The following is a 27467-nucleotide window of genomic DNA, read 5'->3' on the forward strand; positions in this document are numbered from 1 at the left end:
AGAATCTGTTTAGATGTGGAGCGGCATATAAATGCTGTAAATAAATAAATAAATAAACAACCAATGCTGATCTAGCAAGTCTTACAGGTAATAACTGCTTCCTGCTCCAACCTCTCATACAGTTATTTTAAAATCTAATGTAGCGATTTACCTCACAGTGACCTGGTTTGCATGTAACGAAAGTTTACCATGGCTGATTTTCCCTATGGGGATTCTTGTTGTGGGGGTGGAGACTATTCTGAATATTCAAGCTCTTCCCAAACTGAATAGAACACTCTTCCTAAACTGAATATAAAGTCAAGAGCAAAGATTGCAACATAATGCGGAATCCAACATTCAAGCAAGTAGCTACTTCCACTACCTCCTCCACTTAGGGATAACTCCTGGAATAGCATGACTGGAATTTTGGGGGATGGGGATGAGAATTAGAGCTAGGGCAGGGAGCACGTGTGTATATGTTGTGGGTTGTCAGAATCCAGCCTCTCTTCCTAACATGGAAAAGTAAACTTTGCTGTCCCAAGGAAGTAGTCAGACTGTTTGAACAACTTAAAAGCCAAGTTGAGTGGAGGACTATAACACCAAACCAGTGGGAGGGATGAGATGGGCCCACCCCTTGCCCCACTATCTATTGACAATGCGTAAGTCAGGTCCCATAAAAACCATGGCTAACTGATGAGGAGCAAACAGAGTGACATTAGAAGCCTGCAATAAGATTCTCCAAAGACACAGTATTAATAAATGCTGCATACCTCCATGATTAGTGACAGCGACTACTGCATGCATTTAATTACAGCTGGCTACACAGAACCACTAGGAGCTAGGTAAGACTCCAGAGATCCAAACAGATAACAGCACTGGGTGAGGAGGAGGTTTCTTGACTAAGGGAAACATTCATTTCCAAAAATCACTTAACACTAGTTTAGCAGTATAGATGTGCTAAATATGCTACCCAATCCTAAGCAGAAGTACTGCTAAGGAACAGGAGGATTGGAGCATCACCAATTATTTTGCTTTCCTGCTGAACCTTGTGTGTTAGGGGCAAGAGTTCAGTAAAAAAGAGGAAAACAGAGGTGTGAAGAAAGAATGAAAGTAAACAAGCATTTCCTGATAATATGGAAACTGACTGATCCATGCTTAAAGGTGTAACTTAGCTGCAATGTTTTCCTAAGAGCCCCAGAACAAAAGAAAGATGGGTTTATGAAGGGAAAGAATACTGCGAGTTAGATGTTAGTAGCATTCTGCTGCTATTACTTTTTGCAGGTTTCTGTCTTGTGCTGCACAGGTCCCAAACGCTGTCAAGCAATAAGAGGCAATGCAGGCAGAAATGCCCAAGAGCAATACTTGGTGTAACAATAACCTGGTGGCCTGCTGATCAGTGGCTACAAATATATAAGTCATGCATTCCTTAAAAAGCAAAAACTGTGTGGAGTTTAGCCCTAACCACAGCTTGCCAAATTGGGATGAAATAGCAAGGTACAGTTAAAGCAACCTGGAAAAGGAGGAGGACTTCTACCGTAGTCTAATCCAACAAGGAATTTCTTATTGTTTTATGGATTAACCAAACCTAATTATCACTCCATTCCCCACATGTGTTGAAAACACTTTTTACAGGCCCAACTTTGCCTCCCAGATTTTCCTCTAATTTTATCCTGTTTCTCCCAAATAATCACAAACCCATTTTCACATCAGCCTCGCATGAAGAAAAATCCCAATTTTCCTCACATGCTGCCAGTTGTGTACTTCCTTCAAGCCCAATCCTATGCATGTTTTAAAATGTGTGTCCTCTCAGCTCCATTTCGAGCTTAAAATGAATTAGAATACAGGTACAAAGTTTTAAAAATGAGCAGGAGCTGTCCCATCAACAGCCAACTACCACACTGTGTCAGTCTGTCTCGCTACCATGAATAGTAGCAGCACAGGTGCAGCATTCAGACATCATCTGTAAGTATCAGTAGGGAATGAACTCTGCAATCTACGTTTTGCACACCTGTATAGGCCTAAAAAATATTGTATTTTGATTAGGTTTTGCACATATCCAATAATGACAAAGTCACTTAGACTGTACATATGCAGAACCATTTTGATTTTTATCATTTTTTAAAAATAGTGTTTGGAAGTCACTACATGTTGCCAGTGTGTCTACTCTTCACAAAATGTTTAGAAGCTAATCCAAGCATATTGCCACTGAAATGGTCCACCTTGCTTGAAGATATGACTTTGGCTAAGGGGATGTGGTACATGCTTTTTAACACTGATGTATTGCTGAATACCACTGCAAGCATCTCTGTCAGCATTGAGATCAGTTTTCTCTGTGGGAATATGGACTTCTTCATTCATTGACCACCATTCGTTCTGAAAAGTCTCAAGGTACCAATGGTAAGAATGCAGACAGTTCCAGAATTCAAATCTTTTGATCTCATCAAAGAAGATGCAGTGTGTTTGATAAGTAAGCTCTATGCCAAACACACTGCATCCCCTGTACATCTTTATTTACAGCAAGAACGTATAAGCTGTATGAAGTCTGGGAAGAGAGAAAGAGATGCAAAAGGGAAATACTACAGCATGCAAGTAGAAATAGAAGTAGTTATTACAACAATAGTATCTTCTCTGAGGAAAGGGGCAAGTGCGAGTGCAGCCAGTTAAATTCAGGGCTGGTAAAATTTAAAGCACCAGGTTACCTGGCCTCTCAAATTAGATGTTTACACCTAGGAATGAGAATAATTTTCCAGCAGTGGTTAAATTACTGCATATCACTTCATTTGACATGTGTTTCAGTATCAGAATATTTGCTCATATGTATGCCTTTTCTGTTCAACTGATATTTGTTCTCAATTTTGGGTATTTCCTCCATTTTCCCCGCCCTCTAGATAAAGGCAAGGGTTTCATCCAAGGATCATGAGAATTGGCTTAATTGATAACTTGTGGTTGAAATTGAAATCAGTCTAATTCTAATCTCATGAACATTTCAGAAAAAGCTTGAGGGGAATGACATCTATGCTGAGCCATTCAGAAAACAACTGAAATAATTTTTAAAGAGTTTGAGGTCCAAGGGACTTACGCTATTTTTATATAACCCCAGATTATGTCATAGTGCAAGGCGTATAAACAAGTGCAGTTTTTTGTTTATTCAACCTACAGGATATTGGCAATTTCAAGTTCACCAACCTAGTGCATTAGAACCCAGCATCATGTGATTAAGAAAAATATAAACAGGCACTTAAACCCGCCTTTAAGTCTAGTCAATTGTGTTTATGCAACAGCCACTCTGTAACTAAGAGCAATTCGGAGTGCTTAGAGTATCAACACCAGCTCCGGTTGACAAGAGGTAACAACAACTGCTTCACTTTAGATCTTCCACATCAGATTCAAAATGCACCGTCCCCCACCTAGCTATCACAATTCTCATACCAAGCAGCCTTATATATACTAACCGACCACCATTATACTATAGTAAGTTCTACTACATAGGGTTGGTGGACATTGCCATCTTTTCTGGACAATGCAATGGTACTCAGATGGAGAGAATATGGCAAGGATGCAGATTAACCAACAGTGCTGCTGTGCAGTCTGATCCTACACATATTTATTTTGGTAGTCCCACTATATTTAATGGGGCTTACGCCCAAATAAGTTGGCATAACAGATCAGCCTTTGTGTCACATCAGAAAACACATTTTGTTTGTATTCATATGGAAATTCAAGATTTAAGTGCCCTCTGTATTAAAAAAAGTTAAGTACTAGCCTCTTATGCCTTTACAGCTATAGGAGAGGATACAGCCCTTCTCTCACAACCATCAAACACCCAGGCTGGATCTTTAACTCAACCCTTCATAGCCCAGGCTTCAATTCTCTTTAATATTATTGCATTACCAGCCACAGCTTTGCTGAAGCTGAACCAGAGCAGCACCCCTGTTCCCTTATGGTACTGGTCTTCAGTTGGTGGGTCTGAATACAACACTGGGTCATGGCCCAATCTAAGGTGGGTTGCTTCAGGTGCAGTACTACCAGTTTCTTATGCCTTTGGCGTTCATTTTTAAAACAGAAGACAGAAGTGTGAAGCATAAAGATGGTGGAGAGAAAGACAGAAGATGGCCATATACAAAAACATTAGGATTCAGTGCTGCACGTTGAGGTTAAGCAGTTGAATCTGAAGTCTGGAAAGGATGACCTCTATTAGTGCCTTAAGGGACTTTCTGCCATACAGACCCCACCAGCCACCACATTTCTAGAACCAAAGTTTCCAGGCTTCAAGCCTATGTAGAAGCCCTTCTGAGGTTTTTAATTAATTTTAAAGTTTGTCTTAAACTTCATTTACATCCCACATTTCCTCCAAGGAGCTCAAAGCAGCGTACACGCCCCCTTCCTTTACCCTGATAACAGCAACTGACCCAGCGAGCTTCATAGCTGAGTGGGGATTTGAACCTCACTCCTAGTCGGACAGTGCGCCACACTCTCACACAGATACGAGAACTGATCCCAGGCGCTGGGGGGCAGTGGGCGGTGAGGGCCAGCACTCTGCTTATGCTCAAGAGCACATTCTCCCCTGAGTTAACTATTTCATACGTTCCTCAGTTTCATCCTCTGAATACAGGGGAGAGGGAGCGAGCAAAAAGAGAGAAGAGTTTGACTCGAGTGAAGCCTTGCAGCTGAGGCGACGCCCCCCCCAAGCCTTCCCCTTCCCCTAAAGAAACTCCTCTAGTTCTCCCACAGCAGCCCCTTCCCCCTTAATGCCACCCCCTGCTCTCAGCGACCCGCGGCCCTTGCCCTAACAGCAGCCACACAAAACCCCGCGACGCCCCCCTCCTCGCTTTGGCCTCCAACCAGGGCAACTGGCATTGCTGAGGCGGCGACAGCCGGGCTCGCTCAACCCCACCCCCGTCCCTCAGCACCCAGCCCTCTCACCTCAGGCGCCGCTTCACGTACCACCCCGCCGACCAAACTACCTCAGCCCCCGCGCAGGCGCACTTAATATACGTCCATCTCCCCCCTCCCCTCCCCTCCCCTCCCCTCCCCGCGCAGGCGCCTTCTTAACTTCACCGACCTCCTTGCTTAGATAGACCATCCTCCCTCTAGCACGGCCCTTGCTGCTGCGGCGAACAATCTCCTAGGGTCTGATGCGCATGCGTCCTGAGGTGGGGTTTCTTTCCCCCCGCCCCTCCCCGCCCGGGCACGAGACTTTGCGCGTGCCCTCGTGCGTGCGCGTGTCTGCGCGCTCGCTCTCCGTCACCTCGCGCAAGCGGTACCCCCCCCCCCCGTTCTTCGTCTTCCCGCCTTTTTTTCCTCCCCTCACAGTAGGCCGCAGCCAAGCGGGCGGGAATAACGGGTTTTAAGAAACCTGGCGGCTTACAGCCTTGCTGTATGTGGCCAATGGTGCTTCGATATATAAATTTTACTGATGGACCGTTGGCCGTATTTATGATGGTGGCCATATACATGTATGCGGTGGTAGCTGGTAGCGCCAATTTCGGTGGGGCTGTGAATCCAGCCGGAATGAGCCAGAACACTAAATGAGCTATCCAAGGCGCAGAACCCTATCCCCAAAATAGGGTTCTTAGAGTTCTGTCTGGTTCTGACTGAAACCCAGAATGGATTCACAGCCCCACTCAAATGGGAATCGCCAGCATCCACTGGCCACCATCATGGTTTTTGGGCACACTGAAGGACCTCTCAAGAGTCAGACCTTTGGGTTGCATCCGTTTTTCAGATAATCTCGGTTGCTCGCTCTGAGAGGATCTGCAGAGTGGGCGGCAGTGGCAGTTTGGGAGACGTGGCAGTGGCAGCCCTCCTGGCGGACAGCTGACCCTCAGTGGTATCTAATGTGAGCCCTACTTAAGAGTAGACCCATTGAAAGGAATGGGGCTTAAGTTAGCCATGACCAGTGTAAGTCCAATTCATTTCAATGGGTCGACTCTTAAGTGGGACTCACATTAGATACTGCCCATTGAGTCCACCAGAATTTATGCTGCAATACAGCTGGTAATGAACGTGCCACACAAAAGTCTTAAGGACGCAATGCTAGGGCAGTATCTAATTGTGTCATTCTGCCAGCGGAAAAGAGGTTCTGAAATTGTGTGCAAGAGGAGAATCAAACTAAAGTGTGTAAACACAGTTGTGCAAGTGGCTGTGCAAGCAGTTGCACGACCAAAAGCGTTGGTGGAGCTCTGCAAGCACTATTTGAGTTTGCAGAATTACACTGTTCAATACTGCCCCTATGTACGTTTAGACAAAAAATGTCCTACAATTTATTTATTTATTTATTTATTTATTTCTTAACTTATTAATCGCCCATCTGGCTGGTCACCCAGCCACTCTGGGCGATGTACAACATACAATAAAACAATAAAATTCTATAATAAAAACATTTTCTAAAATACCCTAACCCACCCCAAATGCCTGCCTGAACAGCCACGTTTTTAATGCACGACGGAAGCTCATTAAAGAGGGGGCATGACGGAGTTCCCTAGGGAGGGAGTTCCACAGAGTGGGGGCCACTACAGAAAAGCCCTCTCCCTCGTCCCCACCAGTCTAGCTGTCCTGGCTGATGGGACAGAGAGAAGGCCATCCGAGGCTGATCTTGTTAAGCGGCCTGTCTGGTGTTGCTGGAGGCGCTCCTTAAGATAGGCTGGGCCGGAACCATATAGGGTTTTAAAGGTCAAAACCAACACCTTGAATTTGGCCCGGAAAACAACTGGTAACCAGTGCAACTCCTTCAGCACTGGAATGATGTGATCTCGCCGGCGGCTGCCTTTAATCAGGCGAGCCGCCGCATTCTGTACCAGCTGCAGCTTCCGAACCGTCTTCAAGGGTAACCCCACGTAGAGCACATTACAGTAGTCTAAACGAGAGGAGACCAGGGCATGTACTACCAATGGGAGCAGATGGTCGGGAAGGAAGGGGCGCAGCCGCTGTATCAGATGGAGTTGATACAGCGCTGTCCGGCTCACAGCTGACACCTGAGCCTCCATGGACAGCTGGGAGTCCAAAATGACCCCCAGGCTGCAGACCTGGTCTTTCAAGGGTAGCCGTACCCCATTCAACACCAGGTCAACATCCCCCAGCCTCCTCTTGTCTCCCACCAAAAGTACCTCGGTCTTGTCAGGGTTCAGCTTCAGCCTATTCCTCCCCATCCAGCCACTCACCGTCTCCAGACATTTGGACAGGGATTCTACGGCCAACCTTGGTGAAGATTTGAATGAGAGGTAGAGCTGCGTGTCATCCGCATATTGATGACATTGCACCCCAAACCTCCTGATGATAGCCTACAACTCTCAGCATTCCTCAGCCAGCATGTTGTAGGATTTTTTTTTCTGTCTAAAGATGCATAGGGTTGTGCCCGAAGAATAGGGAAGTCCAGCTCTTGCCCTTCTTCCTTTTCCAAAAGCAGTGTAAATTGTTCATACATTTAGCAGAGGACATACTTAAAAATTCTTGCAATACACCATTTTAGGAGACTTCATTTTTGTGAGGACAGCAACTGCTGCTAACCAATTTGTTTCAAATATTATGGAAGCCTTTTAAGAAAACCAGAGGGTGAGAATAACCATCACAAAGTTTTGGTTCTGACTCCAGAATATGCAGAAAAGCAATGGATGTTTAACAGGACGAGATTTTAGTATGCTGGATAAGATTGCTTGTGAACAGAGTCCAGATTCATTTGGGCACCCCTAGCCCCTATAAAGATTTGCCGGAGATTACTATTAAGTAAACTAAAAATCTTGATACCAACAACTTATTAGCCCCCCCCTCCCCCGCACCTTTTGTGTCTGAATCACGTATAATAAAATGCTGCAGGTATGGGAAGAAAGAAAGAAAGAACAAAAGAAAGAAAGAAGCAAAATAAAGGTCATGGCATTCTACTGTTCCATGGAGGTCACCTGTGTTAAATACCTACAGAGAATTCCTTCCAAAAATGCATTTTAAAAGCCCCCAAAACGTAAGTTGTTTTCAACTAGCATTTTGTTTTCATTTTTTTAAAAGTGTTCTTGGTGTGTCATTGCTTTAGTTGTTTACTGATTTGATTTATAGCCCATTTAGAGTGGGCAACAATACGTTAAAATGATACTACTCCTACTATAATGATTAGACACAGGGCTGGCATTAAAAGCAGGCATGGTTGGGCTCCTGCCAAGGGCCCAACCCCCAGTAGGGGCCCACTGACAAAAGCCCCCTGAAGGTCCTCTTCCTCTTAACCATTGCAGCCTGCTTGTTCGCCTGCCTCTCACACTGGCCCAGACAGCGTGGTGAGAAGGAGCAGCAGCAGATGCCACTGTCTACCTGCTTGCTGGCTCTCTGCCGGTCAAGACGCAACAATGAGAAATGAGGATGAGCAGCAATAGCAGCTGGTGACAATGGCAGTGAGAAGGTAGACTCACTGAGGGAGGGAGCCCATGGAGGGGGTCTTGGCCAAGGTTCCTCAAAACCCTGGAGCTGGCACTGATTAAACAGCCCTCATTTCAGGTCCCCGACTATCCCAAGGTGCCAAAGGCCAACTTGGATAAAAACGTCTCTTTTAAAACTCTTTCAAATCTGTACAGCTAGAAAGATAATGGAACACCTGTGAAGTTAAAAGTCTTAGGGCACAATCCTATCCAGATAGGCGACCGCCTATCCAAAGCAGGGCAGGAGAAGCGCGGAGGGGATCATTCCCTCCGCGCTTCTCCTGCCTTGCATTTTCAGCTAGACAGCTGATTGCAGCTGTCTAGGTGCTGGAGGGCTGCGCAGGGGAGGAGGCTGCTGTACAGGCAGTTCTGCCCTCCCCACCCCGGAACGCCCCCAGCCATGCCCCTTTTCGGCTGCTCTGCACTCCTCTTGCGAGCGCAGAGGACAGGTAGTGCGGAAGTAGGGGGAGGTTGGTTCTCCAGGAACTGACCTTGGAGCGTGGGCTCTGAGGTCGGTTCCTGGAAAACTACATATCCTGTGGCCATCTAGCGGGATATGTCTACCGGCCATAGGATTGCTCCCTTAGGGTGCAATCTTATGCATGTTTAGACAGAGAAAAGGCCTACAACTCCCAGCATACCCCAGCCCAGCATAGCTGGCTGGGGCATGCTGGGAGTTGTAGGCCTTTTCTCTGTCTAAACATGCATAGGGTTGCACCCTTACTGTTTTATTTGTTCATCATGATTATCGTTCATTTATAGAGCACCTAGATTTTTCTAAAGGATGTATGGAAATTTTAAAATATCAAGACACTTTTCTGCCCATGGGCTTACAATCAAAACAAAAACAGAAGGAAAAAGGAATGGAGAGTGAAGAGGAAAGCAAGCAAATTCAGGTACCAATTCTTACAATTACATGACAGATGTTATAATGACCAGCAGGAATGCAGTTGGTCCCTGCTGACTTGATACAGTAAGCTTTGGTGGCTGTGCTTTCCCTTAGATATAAACAGGTGGAAATGGCTGCAATATTATCCCTAAATTCCCAGTTCTGACTATTACATGCATTCATCCTTTCCTCTGGTTTCTCCTTCTCCTTCTTCTGTTGTTTAGTTCTTTGCCTATTTTAGACTGTAAGCTCCTCAGGAGTAGGAATCAGTCTATTTTGCCTACATACAGCTTTTTAGGACATGCGTGGGCAACTAATGGCACTATATAAAAAATAATCACTCCTGCTAATAATGAACTCAGGTGGTGAGTGCCAAGAGGATTGAAGCCAAGATTGGGTCAGTGAGAAACAAGAGCATCATTGTGTTCATGGGGAACCTGGGGTGGCTAACTGGAACCCTGAACAAGCGTGCTCCTTTTAGAAAGGAGGATATACTACAGGAGGGGTGGGCAGAAAATAGGTCTCCAGCATTCTTGACCATTGGCCATGCTGGTAGGGGCTTCTGGGAACTGAAGTCCAAAACATCTGGAGATCAACCCTCTGCCCACCCCTGCACTACAGCATTTTGTTGCAGGCCTCACTTGTAAAGAATAACATCTATACTGAAGGTTACCGATGTGGTTGCATTAGTATTGCCTTAAAAGCATTTTTTTAAAGGCACAATCAGGGTAGTAAAAGTTTCCATGCATGCATATGGGTGACATGGGGGTTCTGGTGAATTCAGTGATTCTGAGTACACTATTGTTTGTAATGGACTCATATGGACTCATGCCCCACACCAAAAGGCATAATCATTTATTTCTCTTCCTTCAGTTTTCACCTAGGGTTACTCACCATCTTTTTATTGGCATGCCTTTAACAGCTGTTTAACACACAGAAATCTTCCCATCACTGCATCTCCAATGCTGGCAAAAGGTTCACTCTTTAAATCTCTGCTTGTGCTTTTCTATGATCCATAAACCTCCTCGTTGATTTTCAAGCACATCCCATAGGCAAAATTCCAACAAAAATGATTTGTGTACCCCAGCCCCAACAAAAATCCTAACCCAAATCCTATTTCAATTTCTATAGGCCCAGCTAGACATAAACCAGGAGATCTGTGTTTAGGATCTTGCCGTTCAAAAATATATTAATAGTAGCCAGGGGTGAGGTGGGGGTGGATTCAGTTAAAGGCCATGGTGCCTGGGGAGGGGTGAGTTAATGCTTTTCCCCTACACTGTTTCCCAATCTCAATCACTCCCTCCTGTTCCCAGGACAGTCTTTTGTCCCATGGAAGAAAACTTGCAGATAAGAAACAACCTATTCTAGATAATGTTTAAAGCCCCATCCTATTGTATATCTGTGTTTTATGTCTTTTTCTTACAGAGTATTTTGGCCCTAACTTTTCAAAAGTTATAACTTTGCCCAACAATGAATAATTCTTTATAAAGCTGTCTACCTTGTATACAGTATTATAACACATTAATAATAATAATAAAAATAATAATACGTCTTTATTGACCGTTCAGGGATTTATGGTTACTAATCTGTGATGCAATAGTTGCTTCTCCAATTGTAAACAGAAAGCCATTGACAAATTGGGTTGGGGGTGGAATTGGAAATATTTTATTAGCAGGGCTCTCAGGTAACCACTTCTGACTTTGCTTATAAAATAGGGGTGGGAAACCTTTTTGAGTCTGGGGCCAAATTTGGCCTGCAGATTGGAGGTTCCCCATCCCTGTTATAAAACGACAACAAAATATGTGCTCCAGTAAACATATGGTACCTAACAGCTTAGCCAGTAGAGATCATTCCAAATATAAAACCCCTCACTATATGAGCTAAACTTGTCACCAAAGTCTTTGCTGAGGGGTGCCATTTCAAATTTCAGTAATGGGACAAGATTCTGCATGGTCTAAATGCTTAAAGTGAGCCAGTCACAGGGGAGGGGCATTGAGAATATCTTATCTCTGCTGTGCTCTCAACAGAATGCTTTTCAATGATTCAGGGCAGAAGTCTGGCCATTCTAATACTAAGCTAGTACAACAACAAAAATGGCATCTCAGTCTAATGTGTGATGTGGAATTTCACAGCACAGTCCTTTGCATGTGTACTATGTAAGTTCTGGTGAGTTCAATATAACTTCCTGCCAGGTAACTGTGTCTGGGATTGTAGCCTCAGTGATCTAGCTGGCAGGCAAAACACTGGGAATGCGAGACACCTTGTGGACACAAGAAAGAACTATTTTCTTAAAAGTGCTGGAGCGGTGGAGCCTAGAAACAGAGCAGATTATACATATCTTAATGGAGACTAAAGCGGCATTAACCTATAAACGGAAAAAAGCCAGTCCAACTGCCACAATGGAGTGGGTTTTAAAAGTATGGGAGGTGGCATACATGATCAGAGTGACCAATATTGTTTGAGAAGGAAGACAAGCTGTCAGTGTGTTTGCTCAGAAATGGGCAGTGTTCTGGACTAATAAAGTAAGATATTCTATCAAAATTGCTATGTTGAGTTGAGCTGTTTGTATTAAAATGAAAAAGGAAGGAACTACTGTATGGGTTATGATGCATATTGATTACATAGCATGTTCCAGGATTGTCAGGTCTGGACCCTGAGAAGGCTTTACTATCTTTAAGAGTTGCATAGGCAGCAGCTCTCTGGGTCTCAGGCCGAGAGACGTCTTTCCCATCACTTGCCACCTGATACTTTTAACTGGAGGTGCAAGAGATGGAGCCTGGTACATTTGGCACGCAGTGCTCTATTGGTGACCTAAGTCCCTCCGTTTCAGTGAAAATACCAACAAATTGCAATCTTAGTAAACCCTTTCTGTAGCTCATTTCCCAGCTGTCCACCCATAGCCTTCCACAAACCCACCTATCTCCTTTCTATGCTCTAGCAACATCATTCAAGTTATGCACATATCCAAATACGCAGTTCTTGCAAAGATAAACTGAACTATGTTAGAGAGAAAGAGAGATAATATGCTCTGATAGAATTTTCTCTGTAAAGCAGTTCTTGAAGGTACAATAAAGTACCACTGTCATAAATAAATAAATAAATAAATAAATAATCATTTAATATTTCTGAAAGTGCACATTTTAGGCCCTAAAATATATTAAGTGTTGGACAAAGGTCTTCTTAGGGCCTGGGCCTAGGAATCCAAAATGAATGGTTTAAAAGTAAATTAATATGTCCAACTTCTAGGGGGGAGGGGGAGAGAGAGAGAGCACTTCTTCAACAAAAGAACTTCAAAGGGAGAGTCCAAGTGTGAAATTGTTGAACTAGAACTTATCAAGAAGTTTGATTCTGTCAGGGCTTGAATAGAGATAATGGTTTCCTGTCCCACTATATATTGTTAATTAACAAGCAGGTTGTAAGCACATTGAATCAAACACACTTAGAACTCCCTTTCAGTTTTTTGCACTAAACACTTCATTTGGTCCCACTTACAATTTTTCCTGTCTGCACTCATGTATACACAGTATGTATATTCCTGATAACTGAGAATAATGCTTCCTGCATCTGATGAAGTGGACTCTATTCCATTAATGCTTATGCCATAATAAATTTGTTAGGTTTTTAATGTGCCACAAGACTCTTTGCCCAATCATCACATTTATTTATTTATTTATTTATTTCATTTATATACTGCCCAATACCTGAAGCTCTCTGGGCAGTTCACAAAAATTATATACATGTGCACTGAAATTTACCTTCTATAATAATAGGTGCCAAGACCATGAAACCTAGACATCAGAAACTTGGCATGCATACTAAGGGGATCCTAGAGGAGTGCATCTCAGGGCTCTTGCATTTTTTAAATGCATTAATTTTAATTAATTTAAACGCGTCCATCTGTTTGATGCCTGCAGTGCCAACTTCAGTCATTATGTGGCAGACGTCTGCAGTTAGTGCATAGCTTTGTCGTAATTTGAAGACAGGGGAGATTAGTAGTCTGAGGGACACAGTTATATGGCTTCCCCCTCCCGCCCTGCTGTGGGGCAGCCCTGCCTCAGGGGAATGGAGTGGACAGATCCCTCCCTCAGGAGGCTATAGGGGTGCACCACGGTGCTAGTGGGCATGTTTTCACTCAGATGGGGAGGACACAGTGGGCCAGTTCGCACAATCACAGGGTGGTTGCATGCCATCTGATTTACATAATTACCCTCACTGTATTCAGCTTGTAGAGACATCACAACCCAGCGAGGGTGGTTGGTTGGTCTTATTAGCCACTCTGTGATAGTGCAAACCCTGTCAATGTTTCCAACTCTGACAACTGCATACTTTTCTTTGAAGGCTTCACAGCATCAAACTGTGGGCTATTCCAAGCCATGCAAAGCTGGGTCTGTTCATAGTGAGTGAGAGAGAGAGAGAGAAAGAGAGAGAGACAGACAGAGAAAAGGCAGGGTTGGGGCTAACTTCTTTATCCCATTCTAGTATGCAACAAACAAAATCCCAGACAAAGAAATGCGGACCAAAAAGTGGAGCTAGGTAGACAGGAGGGTTGTTTCTCAGTTGTGCCCATTATTTTTGTGGGTTGTAATTGGCAAGATCTCTGTCTCCCTAAGAAATTGGGGTCACCTTCAATTCCCATGGTGTCCTGGAATACAGACTTTCCCTTTCTATGGGGTAAAAACAACTATTACAGTTTGGACAGAACTTACCTCCCACCTCTGATATGGTTTGGCTCACTGAGAGGAATGGGACCCTATGGAGGAGATACACAAAGATATATTACAAACCCACATATTGCAGTCACTCCAATATAGAGGTTCTCTCTCAGTTCCTCCCTCATTTTTCTCACTGGCATTTTGCTAGTTAGGTATAAACATTTAAAGTTTGTATAATGCTTTCAAGGCTTCAAGAGCGTCTCCACACCAGCCTAAAATCCCACATTTAAAACGGGGCTTTCTGCTTCTGTTTTAAATGCAGGATTGTGACGGACTCCCTTTATGTGTGCTTCCTCCCTGCTCCTTTCCCCCCTTATCTGAGTCTTCCATATGTTTCATTATACAGCTGCTAAATGGTGCTGTGGTCCAGCTCCTTTTATTGTGGCTTTTCCTTTTTCACGGAGGGAACTGAAGCAGAACTCAAGCATGGTAATTTGACAGCTCATTATCTCCAATCTTTTTAAAAAATGGAATAAAGGTCATTTAGTGCGGGAGACGCCCTGGAGATTGACAACGTCAGGACCCACAAACTTCCGTGAGTAACCAATCTCAGTAGCAGGATAAAAGCTCAGTATGAAGATGACCCAAAGCATTTCACATGCATTCTCTACTTGTAATCCTTACAACCACTTTATAATGAACGTCAGTTTTATTATTCCCCATTTTCCAAACTGGCATGGGGTGGGGTGGGACTGAGACAAGAGAGAATGGCACCTCACTGTGGCCAGATCCACCTTATCTAGGAAGGGTAGATAAGGAGATAAGGGTAGATAAGTAGATAACTGGCGCACCATCTGAAGCTTGGCACAGACATTCTGGCCACAGTAGCCACCTGAGCATCCAAAAGCAGTGCTGGATCCAGAAGCATTCCCAAGCTGCAATCCCGATCCTTCAGAGGGAGTACAACTCCATCCACAGCAGTCTGTACTCGCAATTCTGGATTAGCTTCTGAGCATTAAAACTTCTGTCTTATCTGGATTGAGCCTCAACTTGTTAACCCCCATCCATTCCATCACCAGGCAATAGTTCAAGGTTTCCTCACCATTCAGTAGACCAAATGCTGGCAGGAAAAGGAAGGTATTGCAAGATGGCAGAAGTCCATCAAGGAGGGGCAGGGAGTAAGGCAGGCCTCCTTTGAAAAGAGTTCCATGGTCTAGCTGTGACTACACAGAAAGCTCTCTCTGGCGTGCTAGCCAATTACAACTCAGATGTTAGGGGGATGTAAGGAAGAGCCTGCCCAGCAGGTCTTGGTAAGAGGAGGGGGTGGGGTGGGGGGTGTCCTTTAGATATCCTGCCTTTAAGCTGTTTAGGGCTATAAAGGTAATAATGAGCACTTGGAAGGGCCGTGTCATTGTATATGTTGCCTTTTGGCTTCTTTTAAAATTTTGCTGTTGTACTGCTGTGAGATTTGACTTGTCAGGACCTATGGTTGTAAAAAGAATAAAAGAACTGTAACTACCAGTGTTGTTCTGGTCCAGCATGAAGCAGCACCTGCAATTAGTGCTCGCAAAAGTGTGAAGCAAATGAGGGCTCTGTGAATGCTCTGACCTGGAGGCTTTGGGCTCCTCCCGTGTGATCACACCTGTGCGCACGAGTGAATTGCCACTTTGTGCCAGAGCTCACCCCTCCTCTGCATGCTCTTGTTTTCATTAAAGTGCGTTCTTGGGTTCAAAACTCTTCTTGCTTTCAGCTGAGTAAACATTTTCCATCGCACATAAAATTCACCTTGGCGCTAATAAGCCTTCGCCCCCCTCCCCGCTGCCACCTCTGTGCTGTTGGCGGGACAAAAAAAGTGGCCTTATTACCTAGCTTATGGTCGGCACGGGATTGCAATTTATAGAGTATGTTTGGGAAAGTTCCATAGCAAAAAAACACACATTTATAGCCTACTTAAAGCTCTGCAGGGCATTTGGAAAGAGGAGAGAAGGTTTCAGAGAGGAAAGCAGTTCTTACGAAGATCGCAGATGCCTCAGACTCCAACTTGGATCATAGAAAATGGCTCGAAGGTATCTATGGTGCTCCGTTGCTGAAGCTAATCAGCGTCTGGATGGGAAACCAGCAGGTATCAGAAAAATACACAGAAAATAATGTGACAAATCTTTGAGCATCTATACAACAGCCTAAAATCCCGCATTTAAAATGCGGCTTTCTGCTTCTATTTTAAATGCAGCAACACAACAGACTCCCTTTACACACGTTCCTCCCCCGCTTTTCCCCTTATCTGAATCTTCCATATGTTTCATTATACAGCCGCTAGATGGCACTGTGGTCTACCTCCTCTTATTGAGGTTTTTCCTTTTTCACAGGGGAACTCAAGTGGAACTCAAGCATGGTAATTTGATAGCTCCGATCTCCGATCTTTTAAAAAATGGAATAAGGGTCATTTAGCGCGGGACACACCCTGGAAGTAGATGACATCATCTAAAGGGCCCACAAACTTCTGTGAGTAACCAATCTCAATAGCAGGATAAAAGCTCCGTGTGAAGAAGGCCTTTCATAGCATGGATCATATAATAGGGACAAGGAGAACTGCAATTGTATCTTCCATGGGATGCTATTTGAAGCTGCTCCAAATGTAAAGAAATATCACACATTGTAGACTTTCCTTGGCTGGTTTTACTTCAGATTTCATGTTGGGATTAAATGCAATAAATGTATCCCACATGCAATAAACCCCCTGTGTTTGGAAAGCTAGCATGTCAAGCGAATGGGTTTAGCCAGTGCTGGTTCCAGGTTTTCAGGGCCCATCTAGCAAGACCTTTCCTTTTCCTTAGGGGCAACCACTTGCTTGCCCTCTCTCTGCTTCTGGCCCTAATCTCCACCACTGCCCAGAGAGAAGGATCAGAGAGAGCAGTAGCAGCTGCTGTTCATCCTGCTTGCTGGTGCTGAGAAGGACAGAGTGGTGAGCAGATGGCAATGGTGAGAGAAGCAGCAACAGAGCCATGTGGCTGTGAAGAGTGGGCTTCAGCAGGTGCTCAACAATGTTGACCCTGGATGTTAGCTCTGGTTTTAGCGAATCCTGTCTTTTCCACAGAAAAAGTCAGCAGTGAGTCCAAGCAGAGTCTCAAGGAAAAATGTAAAGATACATTCCTGGATTTTGTGCGTGCATCAGAAATGGGCAAGGGGCTTTTTCACACATTGCTTTGAGGCTCATCAGTTTCAGTTCCCCTCTGAGTTCCCTCCTTGCAAGCTGAACACTGGTGTCCAGTCACAAGATTGCTCAGGCCAGGATGGTGGGTGGCAGTTTGTACTACAGAATCAGTGATGCTACAGGCACTGTCCAAAAGATGCCTGTGCAGCGGAGCTCACATAATCACATTCCTCTCAACACTGCAAATTACAATGGTCCAGCTAGCTGGGAAATTTCCCCAGCAATGATATCAGTGGAGAAAATGCAGCATCTCTGAAACAGAAGTGCTTCCTAGAGGGAAGACATTTGGAAATTGCACAACACATAAAAAAAAACTGTGAACTACTAGCACTATCGACAGATCATCTGGAAAAGCAGATTGTATAACTACTACTGGTATATACTGAATTTGTATCTGATTAGTGGTTACCTACCACCTGTGCTGATTTAGCTAACACAACACTATCTTGACAAGTAGGTCTCACCACTAAGCTAATGCTTATTGAATTTTGAAGTGTGGATAAGCATAATATTTTGATAGTGTGACAGCACAAAAAAGCCTAACTTGATATAATCGTATGTAAAATGTTCCCCCCCCCCTCTGTGTTGTAGGCAGGGCTGTCCCAAGACATTTTGCTGCCAGAACTTGGAAATCCAAATGCCACCCCCCACCCCCAACACACACATATGATCTTATTGACACAGGACAAATTCCACTGGGAAATTCTCCTACACAACCATCACTGAAATGAACATGGGATGCACAAGAAAAGACCTTCTCTTTAATCTCTGTCATATGGAGAGCAGTTAGATGGTGAATTAGGTTGCAAGATTCTGCACACTTATCTGGGATAAAGCCCAGTTTAATATAATTAGACTTATTTCCAAGTAAAGATAGCTAGGGTTGCACTGTTAAAGGCACCTTTTGCATGCTGTGAAGCACTCTCTTTATAACTACTTTAAACATTCTAGGGTGATGTCTTGGAACTGAAAACGGATTCTGAAACTGAGACCAGGCTTCAATTTCCCCCAATTGATTTTCTGTCATCAATGACTCACGTTCTTTTGCACACAGAATTTGTTCTCGAGTACAAAACAGTGTGTTTAAAAATAATCTAAGAATCACTGTGAAAGTGTATAATTTGGCCCCAGCAGCTGTCAAAACCAGATACAGGTATGGGTGTCTCTTGACATATGTAGCGTGGGCATACTGTTCCATGCTCTCCATTCCTCTGTGCAGTAGGTAGTTCCAGGGACTACATACTACAGGGCATGTCTGTTACCTGGTGAGGAGGAGTATACTGGAGACTTTAATGAGGTTTTTGTAATATCTGTTTATTTGCAAATATAGATGTTGAGCATGAGGGAGAAGGCAGACACCCTGACATGCTGTCCTCCTGTTGAAAGCAGTATCAGTTCCTGCAAAAGTCAAAAGCATATTTTTGGAGCTTTACAAGGGTTCTTCTTGCGAGCCAGCTGCAAGACTCAGACATCTTCTCCTTCCCTGGCAACATTCAAAACCACTTGCTAGATCAGACTAAAGGTCCATCTAGTCCAGTATCCTGTTTCCCACAGCGACTAAACAGATGCTTCTGGGAAGCCCACAAGCAAGACAAGATGGCAACAGCCATCTCCTGTGGTTGCTTTGGACCTGGAGGCTGCATACAGCCATCATGACTAGTAGCCATTGATAGACAGATGGAGCAATCCTATGGCCCCTAGACAGAGTCTGGGCGTCCATAGGATAGTTCAAATTCCTGGATCCAAGGCTGGAGACACCATTCCGACTTTAGAGCCAGGAATCCGAGCTTCCCTCCCTCTCGTAGCCGGCATGGAGAGAACAGTACCAGCTGCCTCTCCGAGGTCGCAAAGGCGACCATGGAGAGGAAGGAAGGGAGACGTGCCAGCAGGTGGGGAGCAGAGGGGACTGGGGAGAGCAGTTTATGCCATATGCCCAGGGCTCCCCAGCCCCCTTCCCTTCCACTTTGCACAGCCCCAGCTAGACGGGCAAAAAAGCCTGCCCAGCCAAAATGCAGAGCGGCAGGAATTGTGTGTGTGTGTGTGTGTGTGTGGGAGTGTGTCTCTGCCGCTCCATTCGCTCTGCAGTGTATGGCTGTAAGCCTCTGAGTTTGGAGACTTACAGTCATCCTGATAGGATTGCACCCTTATTGTCCATGAATTTGTCTAATCTCTGAAGTGCTTCTTTCTAGGCCCCACTGAAGCAAGTGAGATATTTTCCTTTTCATTTATTAAATTTATGCATTGTTTCCCACTGCAAAAAGCAGTCTTGAAATGACTTACATACACAATACAGAAATCAATGATTAATGTAACAGGAAGAAGAAAAAACAACACCCCCCAATATAAACCATAATTCAGCACAATAATACAAATAAAAATAAACACAACAAAAAATAATCTAAAAAACAATGCAATATGAGAAGTGTTCATCTGCAAATGCACAAAATCGCCCCTTCCTCACAGCCTAGAATGAACATTACAAGTGCAACCCACAATTGGACCATGATTAATGTCCAAATGCCTGGGAAAATAAGTATGTCTTTGCCTGGCACTGAAAAGATGACAAAGTCAGTGTCAGATGAGCTTCCTTGGGGAGAGTGTTTCTTAAACATGGGGCTATCACAGAAAAGGCCCTTTCTCAAACTGGCACCCTGCAAGATACATTCAGTAGTTCATAGCCACTAGCTATCAAAAGCAATTGATGCTCGTTTAAGCAAGAATTAAAGGAACAACTTCAGCTATTAGTAACACAAAAGCCTAAAGCAAAGGTCAATATTAAGTCTTGTGGCCATTCTGATCTTACTTTGCACACATTTCTGGTATGAATCTCTGAGCACCAAACAGCAACATGAGAGAGTCAGCCCTTGCATGCTCATGACTCTTGGGGTATGCATGCTTTGGGCTTTGTGAGGGAATAGGAAAGTGAATCTCTGTAACCTTGCAAGAAAACCACTTGGCTTTGGAAAAGAGAAACTTTATGCATGGAAGGAAAATGTATATATTGGCAAACACTTTGCCAAGGATTGGAAATTAGCAAAGATTAGCATTAAAGTGGCTTTTCCAAGGCTTGAAAAATCAGCTGTAGATAAACAGGAATTTCCTGTTTCCAGGGAAGGGGGCTGGAAATACTTGGGGGTTTTTTTAAAGGAAAGATCAGCTGCTCCCTGCTCTTCATGCCTATCCTCAACATGCATTTTCCCCCAGTGGCTGAAAAGTTCTGATATCTCAAGCTCTGATTACATATTGCTTGGCGAAGACTTTGCCATGTACTAACGTGTTGACCTGGGAGTTTTGGAGTGTTATCATAATAAGCCTCCCTAAGTCAAAAGTAAAACTAGTATTTTAATAGGACTGTTGCCTGATTAAAGAAATCTTAGTTGATTAAGGGTACAGTCCTATGGGGATAGTCAGCTGCCTCTGAACTCAGAGAAGGCTGACAATCCAATGCAGGGTGGGAGGAGCGCGGAGGGGATCTTTTCCTCTATGCTCCAGCCGCCCTACATTTGTGGCTAGACAGCTGATTTTGGCTGTCTAGCCAGGGGGCTTCGGAGTGGGGGGAGTCTGGATGGCATATAGGAAGCATCGTAATGGTGCTTCTGACATCCCCTCCCCACCCCCAGGAAACCCCCTTTTTGGCCCTTCTGCACTGCTTTTTGAGCACGGAGACAGGGGTGAACTGCACCGCCTATGAGGCGGTGGGGGGGGGGAGGGGAAAGGGAATCAGTTTTCTGGGAACCAAACTTGGGGCACTGGCTCTGAGCTCAGTTTCCAGAAAACGGAAAACACCATGGCTGTCTATCCGCTGTCTAGCAGCCATAGGATTGTGCCCTAATTGTATGAAATTTAGTTGATTAATTGATTGATGTAGTGAACCCCTCCTTTTGCACCCCCATTCCCAAGCCACAAATGTAGGGTGGCATTTTGGAGGAGGCTGAGTTTGAGGGTGGGGTGCACAAAGCTCACTGGCACACCTCCCAGCTCCTCCATGCTGCTGGCTGCCACATTTAAATTCCCATAATGCCCTGGAATGACACTATATCATAATGTTGTTGTTTGTTCCAAGGGGCATTTGGTGGTGGTGGTGGGGGGCGGGTGGAATGGCAGCTCCCACTGTAGGCCACCATTAAAATGGAGGCAGGGGGGTTATTTATTTATTTATTTATTTTATTAATCGCCCATCTGGCTGGTCACCCAGCCACTCTGGGCGATGTACAAAGTATATAATAAAACAGTTTAAAACAATAAAATTCTACAGTAAAAACATCTTCTAAAATACCCTAACCCACCCCAAATCATCCCTTCTTGAATTACAAGCTGCCTTGACAGATGGGGCAAGTTGACAAAATCCAATCCAAAGCTTCTCTATTCAAGGAAGAGCAGGCTGTGGCCAGGAAGAGAAGACATTGGTTGTCTTCACGTCACATCAATAATACAAAATAGTCATAGCTCTTTAATGAGAGGCATGCTTTTGGCCAAGAAAATGAGACAGAAGATCACAAAAAGTGATAGATGCCAGAATGCATCATGGCCTTTTCTTTTCGTAAAACATCAGATCTGGGTGTTGGCCTTTAGTATCTTTGCACCTGACACAAACATCTCAGCTCATTTGGAGGCAGGAAAATGAAGGTTCCACTGGACAATGCTTCCTGAACCAACAGCTTCTTGCTTTTCTGGCTCTGATGGAGGTTGCAGCTGTAGGCATAACCTGAGTCTATATGGCTGCCTTTGCATAACTCGGAGTGCATGAAGAGAACATGATCTGTGGGTCAGAGAAATATGACCCGCCACAATACAGTTCAGTGCAGGTGTTTACATCAAGCCAGAAATGCCTTTAGAATGGCAAGAAGTCCACTCCAAATATCTCAAGCCAAGTAAGTGTGCTGCACCACATTCTCTGCACAAGGCAAATCCCTCCTTTATCTTGAGCCACCTGCCAACTGAGCAATGTGGAATATTAAGCACCCAAGTCAGGTTGGCAGAACCCAAATTCGACAGTGACCTCAATCTATAAAGAGTGCTTTCTGAATCGCAAGGGAGTTCTTTCTTGGAGCAAACTGTTCAATATGTGCGTGTAAAAGAGCCTTGATTTAGGAGAGGTCGCTGTTCGTACACCTGATAAAAATCAAAACACAGGATTGACTTTCCTCCAGTTTGCTCGGCTTTTGGCACACCTCAGCTTCGGCTGGCAGAGCGGGTGAAAATTCATTCTCCCTTGGGTTGTTAAACAAGCCCATTTCCCCTTGAAAGGAAAGGAGGGAGGCACTCAGCAAGTCTGCAGGCCCACTGGCCCTGCAGAGGCCTGTTCTCTCCCTCCTGCTCTCCACCTTGCCATCCCCAAGGCTTTCTGGGACATTAGGCACATGGAGTGGAGGTCTGGATTAGTATGAAAGTAAACACACATCTGGAAGTCCCTTCAGTTAATTGGGCAATTATTCATACCACACTTGCTGGAAGCAGCCTTGCTGAAGGTGGGCCAAAACCAACAATGGACTATGAATTATGCCCCACCCTCTGGCCAATTGTATAGCAAGAGCTGGAGGGAAGGGGTCAGGATGCTGGAGAAAATAGTTTTTTCATTCTGCCTTCTGAAATACCTTTTCATTCCGGTCTAACAAAAAGCCTAAACAACAGCAACAACAATAATAAAATGATTTCAGCTGTAATCTTATACACACTTACCTGGGAGTAAGTCCCATTCAGTACATCTACATATTTACTTCTTTTTTAATTTAAATTATATATATATATATATATATATATATGTATGTATGTGTGTGTGTGTATATATATATATATATATATATATATATATAGTACAAATTTATCCAAATCTTTAAAAAAACCAATGTACAACCAGTTAAGCAAACAAGTGAACACTTAGCGTAGACCAAATATGTTGAGAGAATAAAAATCAAAGTCCAAAAAGAAAAAAATCTGAAGACAGGGAACCACATGAAGATAAAGAGTCTTACTGTCCAGATGTTACAGAGCTGAGTTGACTTGTCCATATGTCACCCATGAATTGCTGGAGCAGACCAAAATCCATCGCCTTCTTGATCAATGAAATTAATGAACGATGACCATGTATGTTCAAATGTGTCGATGTCTGAGTGGTCTCCTGAACACCTTACTTGCTGAGTCAGTTTCTCCAATAATGCCAAAGTCCACACTCTCCCATACCAGTCACTCAGATTAGGAAGCCTATCACATTTCCAGTGTTTAGCAAAAACTTGTCTAGGAGCCAGCAAAAAAAAAAAGATACATATTTACTTCTGAGTAATATATATATGATTACACTAACATTTCTCAAAAAGCCCACATGATTCAAAAAGAAAAAAAAGATTTTCAATCAAAATGTCATTTTTTTTTGAGCAAGTGCAGTTTCATTTCAAAATTATGTATAATTAGCTTTTATTATGTTTTGACAATTTGTTACTGACAAAAGTATATTTTCTTCTCACACTTTTTGACAACATTCTGTATGGGGAGCTGGCTGGCCTACAGCCTCAGACTCTTACATTGCCACATGAGGAGATGGAAAGCTCTTGCTTTCACTTTTGAACTAGCCACAGTTCCCTGTTATATCTGAACTCAGGGAACTATGGTTTGTTCTAACTGTGGTTAGTTAAAACAAACCAGGATTAAACTGTGAGTTGCCCTGTTCAGTGTCATAAAGTGGCTACAGACAACTTTGTAACATACAGGTGCACTCTGAAGTCAAATCCTCCTTATCATTTGGCAGAGAGCCCATACAAATGACGATAGGGTGAACTATCACAGGGTGAATTGTCTGATCCAGTCCTGGGGTAGTTTAACTTTCTGCATCCGTGCAGATAACTAAATTATCCTGAATTAATTTATCTCTGCTCAGATTATTTTAGCTGTTTGTATCTCCTCCCAAGTAGTTAGTAGAAGGTTATCACTAAGGACAGGCAAATTTGACAGTTTCATTTCCCCCTGTATTTGAATTTTGTAAATGTCAAGTTCTTTCCTGAATATGAAGAACTTGTGAATTTTGGTTAATTCTTATAAAAAATAGAGGGGACCATGATATACCTGCCTGCTGTTTAGCTGAGCAGCGTGTCCCCAATTTATTTTTTTTTTAAAGCTAAGCACTCAAAGTCCTGGACCTGGATGGACTAATCTGTCTGTTTAGGTTTCTCCCACAGTTGATTTTTTTTAAAAAATCTCTAGTTCTTTTTGTCCTGAATATGGAGAACTTTGCAAATTGTGATAAATTCTTATCAAAAGCAAACTGAAGTGAAATTCTCACCCATCCCTAGTCATCACATGTCAGGTTTTAGAACATGTAAAATATTCATTTGTATTCACTCTGAATTATTCTGCTAAGTGCCAAGAAAGATTTCTAGAACAGAAATAATATTTTCGGGGTGGATCACAAGAACTAAAATAAGTGTTACTATTTAAATTGCTGAAGGGAAGTTGGAAGCCTATCAAAGAAAAGGAAGGAAGAATTGAGCCTCTGCTTAATTATTGTTCTCATTCTCTGACTTCCTGTATGCTAATCTAACCATTGTTGTCAACCACCCAGAGAGCTTTGGCTATTGGGCAGTATAAAAATGAAATAAATAAATAAATAAATAAATCTGTCACAAACTCTAGTAATACTTGAAAGCTTCGTTATCACCTCATTCACTTGCCAGGTAAAGGTAAAGGTGTCCCCAACCAGTCGTGTCCGACTCTAGGGTGCGGTGCTCATCCCCGTTTCTAAGCCGAAGAGCCAGTGTTGTCCGAAGACGCTTCCGTGGTCATGTGGCCGGCATGACTGAACACCGAGGTGCACGGAACGCTGTTACCTTTCCCGCCGAGGCGGTACCTATTTATCTACTTGCAATTTCTTGCTTTCAAACTGCTAGGTTGGCAGAAGCTGGGACTGAAGACGGGAGCTCACTCCGTCACGCGGCACTCGGGTCTCGAACTGCTGACCTGCCGACCTTCCAGTCTGCAGTTCAGCGTCTTAACCACTAAGCCACCGCGGTCCCAATTACTCTGGTGCTCTGGTTGCTCAGAAAAAAGTCCTGGATCTGTGCTCCCCTGAGTTCCCCCTCCACTACACTACTATTTTGATCTAGTCTAAGATCTGCAAATCTGAAAGAAGCCCTTTTTAGCATAGAAAGGCAAAGATTCCTCCAAACCGTATAAATTGTGACCTATCTTATCATTTACCACAAGATGACTGAGAGGTAAATGCAGACTTCCACCATATATTTTGCACATGTCCTTGCATATAGAAATACTGGAAATAAATTCAGACAATGATCAACAGTTACATAATTCCTTTCAATTCAGAAAGTCTAATTATGTTGTTTGAAATGGGTTGTTCACAACAGTGATCTTATATTAATAGTTAGCACCTACAAAATGTCTATTTTTGGTAGCTGTTTTGTAGCAGAATCTGTTCAGATGTAGAGCAGTATATAAATGCTGTAAATAAAATATTGCTTCTTACTGGTTAAACAAATAATAGGCACTGCTAACTTGAGACTGATTTTAAATGAACTGGCAAATTTCATGCAAGTCAGAGATTACTTACTTTTTGGAGGAACTGTGCAGGATCACAAGCAAACAAATTTATTGAGAAATTGCTACTTTTTGTAATGCATTCAAATAGCCTTCTCCAACCTGGCGCCTCCTTCCAAATGTGTTGGACTACAACTCCCATGGCCATGCTAACTAAGGATGATGAGAATTGTAGTCCAACACATATGGAAGGTACCAGGCTGCATTTGAATGACAAATCCCAAGATAATGGTTGACCTTATGTTCCCCCTGCCCCCCCACTATAACAACTTTATTTTTTATTTTAAAAAACATTTAAATCATTTTTAAAGGTTAGCAACTCAGGTTCTGCAAAGGGAGCTTTTCTATATAATTCTGTTCCTCTTCCCCTATGGCTTCACTTGATGGAGGCTTTGACCTCTGTTAAAAACTGTCTTTCTCAACAAACACCAGAGGGCGCTCTTTCTCTTCCAAAAGCCCATGACACACTTGCCAGCTTAATACAGGGATATTGACTAGCTATAAATTGGTCTAGGCGTAGAAAAGACCTGCATTGGTGCACACTGAATTTCTCCTTTTAAAGGTGGGTGGAAAACTTTCCCACTGTACATTTATGGCAATACAGAACTGAATGAGGATTGCCAAATGACCAGAATGAAAACTGACTTAAGGTCTTTATTCCACGGTTTGATATGCAGAGATCAGAAGGTGAAGCTTTTCATAGCATGGAGAGAAATGTTTATAGGCATAGTTACAATGCCCAGTTGGAAAGTTGGCAACCTTAATTTGTGTGGAAAACCTGCATTAACCTCTCTCCATTCAGGACCCATGTGTTTAAAAGATCGATCCGGTGGATGCATGCACCTTTGCATACCTTTCCTGCTGTTTTTTCCCCACTTAAGATGTAAAAGGTGATGATGATGTAAGCAGTTGGCTGCCAACTTTTTTTCTGGCAGGGCAGCTGTGCCATTAACAGGTCCACAACGAGATAAACCAGCAGCTGAAGCTCTTCCCATTGCAACTGAATGAAATAGCTCCCCCCCAACCCTTTGTTGAACAATTTACTTTTTGGATTGGGGAGGTGGGAGTAGTAGGGAGAGAGAACTTGACGATTTGCCCTGCCAGTTGGATCACCAGTCTTGTTCTGGGTTAGCATGCAAGGCCATTGGCCAAAGAAGACGTTCATTCTCGTTATCTTCAACAGGATATACAGGTGCCCTCACCTTATAATCGGACCAGGAGGGGCAGCAGAATTCCATGCCCCTGCTTGGCCCAGTAGCGTTGCCAACTTTTTAAACAGCCCTTGTTGTGCCTTTAACAGCAGCTAGACCTGCAGATGCTAACAGGGGCTACTGCTTATCCTCATACCACAAAATGTTTCACCTGCTGATCTCTGCACATCAAACTGCTCTTAAAAGCACAAGCTATTTTTCCCTGGTCAGTTGGTAAGCATTTTCCCCAGACCCAGAGCTGATGGGCTGGGGCTATTGTTCTCTCCACATTTCCCTCAATTACAGCCTCTTTCCCCTTATCCCATACAGTGAATGGAATACACCAGGCTTCCTCAACCTGATGCCCTCCAGATGAGTTGGATTAGCGCCAGCCTCAAAGGTGGTCATGGTCAGGAACCAGCCAAGGGCCCACTGACAAGAGCCCCCTGGAGCTGCTTCTCCTCTTCACCACTGCAAGCTGCTTGCTCACCTGCCTGCCTCTCACTCTGGCCCAGACAACGGAGGTGATTAGAAGGAGGAGCAGGAAATGCCACGGCCCGTGTGCTCCCTGGCTCTCTGCCTGACAAGCAAGCAAGTGGGCGCAAT

General features: G+C 43.8%; 1 protein-coding gene across 2 annotated transcripts in view; it reads right to left on the reverse strand.

Annotated features, from left to right (window-relative positions):
* TBC1D24 (TBC1 domain family member 24) overlaps window positions 1-5113 on the reverse strand; it is a 43235-nt gene extending 38122 nt beyond the window's left edge. The window contains exon 1 of one of the 2 annotated variants that reach the window (XM_084818730.1): window positions 5042-5113. The gene's annotated coding sequence lies outside the window, so the exon portion shown is untranslated. Of the gene's footprint in view, window positions 1-4902; window positions 5006-5041 lie in introns of those variants that run through there. The other variant, XM_084818729.1, reaches the window with a different exon arrangement.
* Between the last annotated feature and the right edge of the window lie 22354 nt (window positions 5114-27467).

The sequence above is a fragment of the Heloderma suspectum genome, chromosome 12, assembly GCF_057233095.1.
Source record: "Heloderma suspectum isolate Gila_16-S chromosome 12, 16-S_ref, whole genome shotgun sequence".
Classification (NCBI taxonomy): Eukaryota; Metazoa; Chordata; class Lepidosauria; order Squamata; family Helodermatidae; genus Heloderma; species Heloderma suspectum.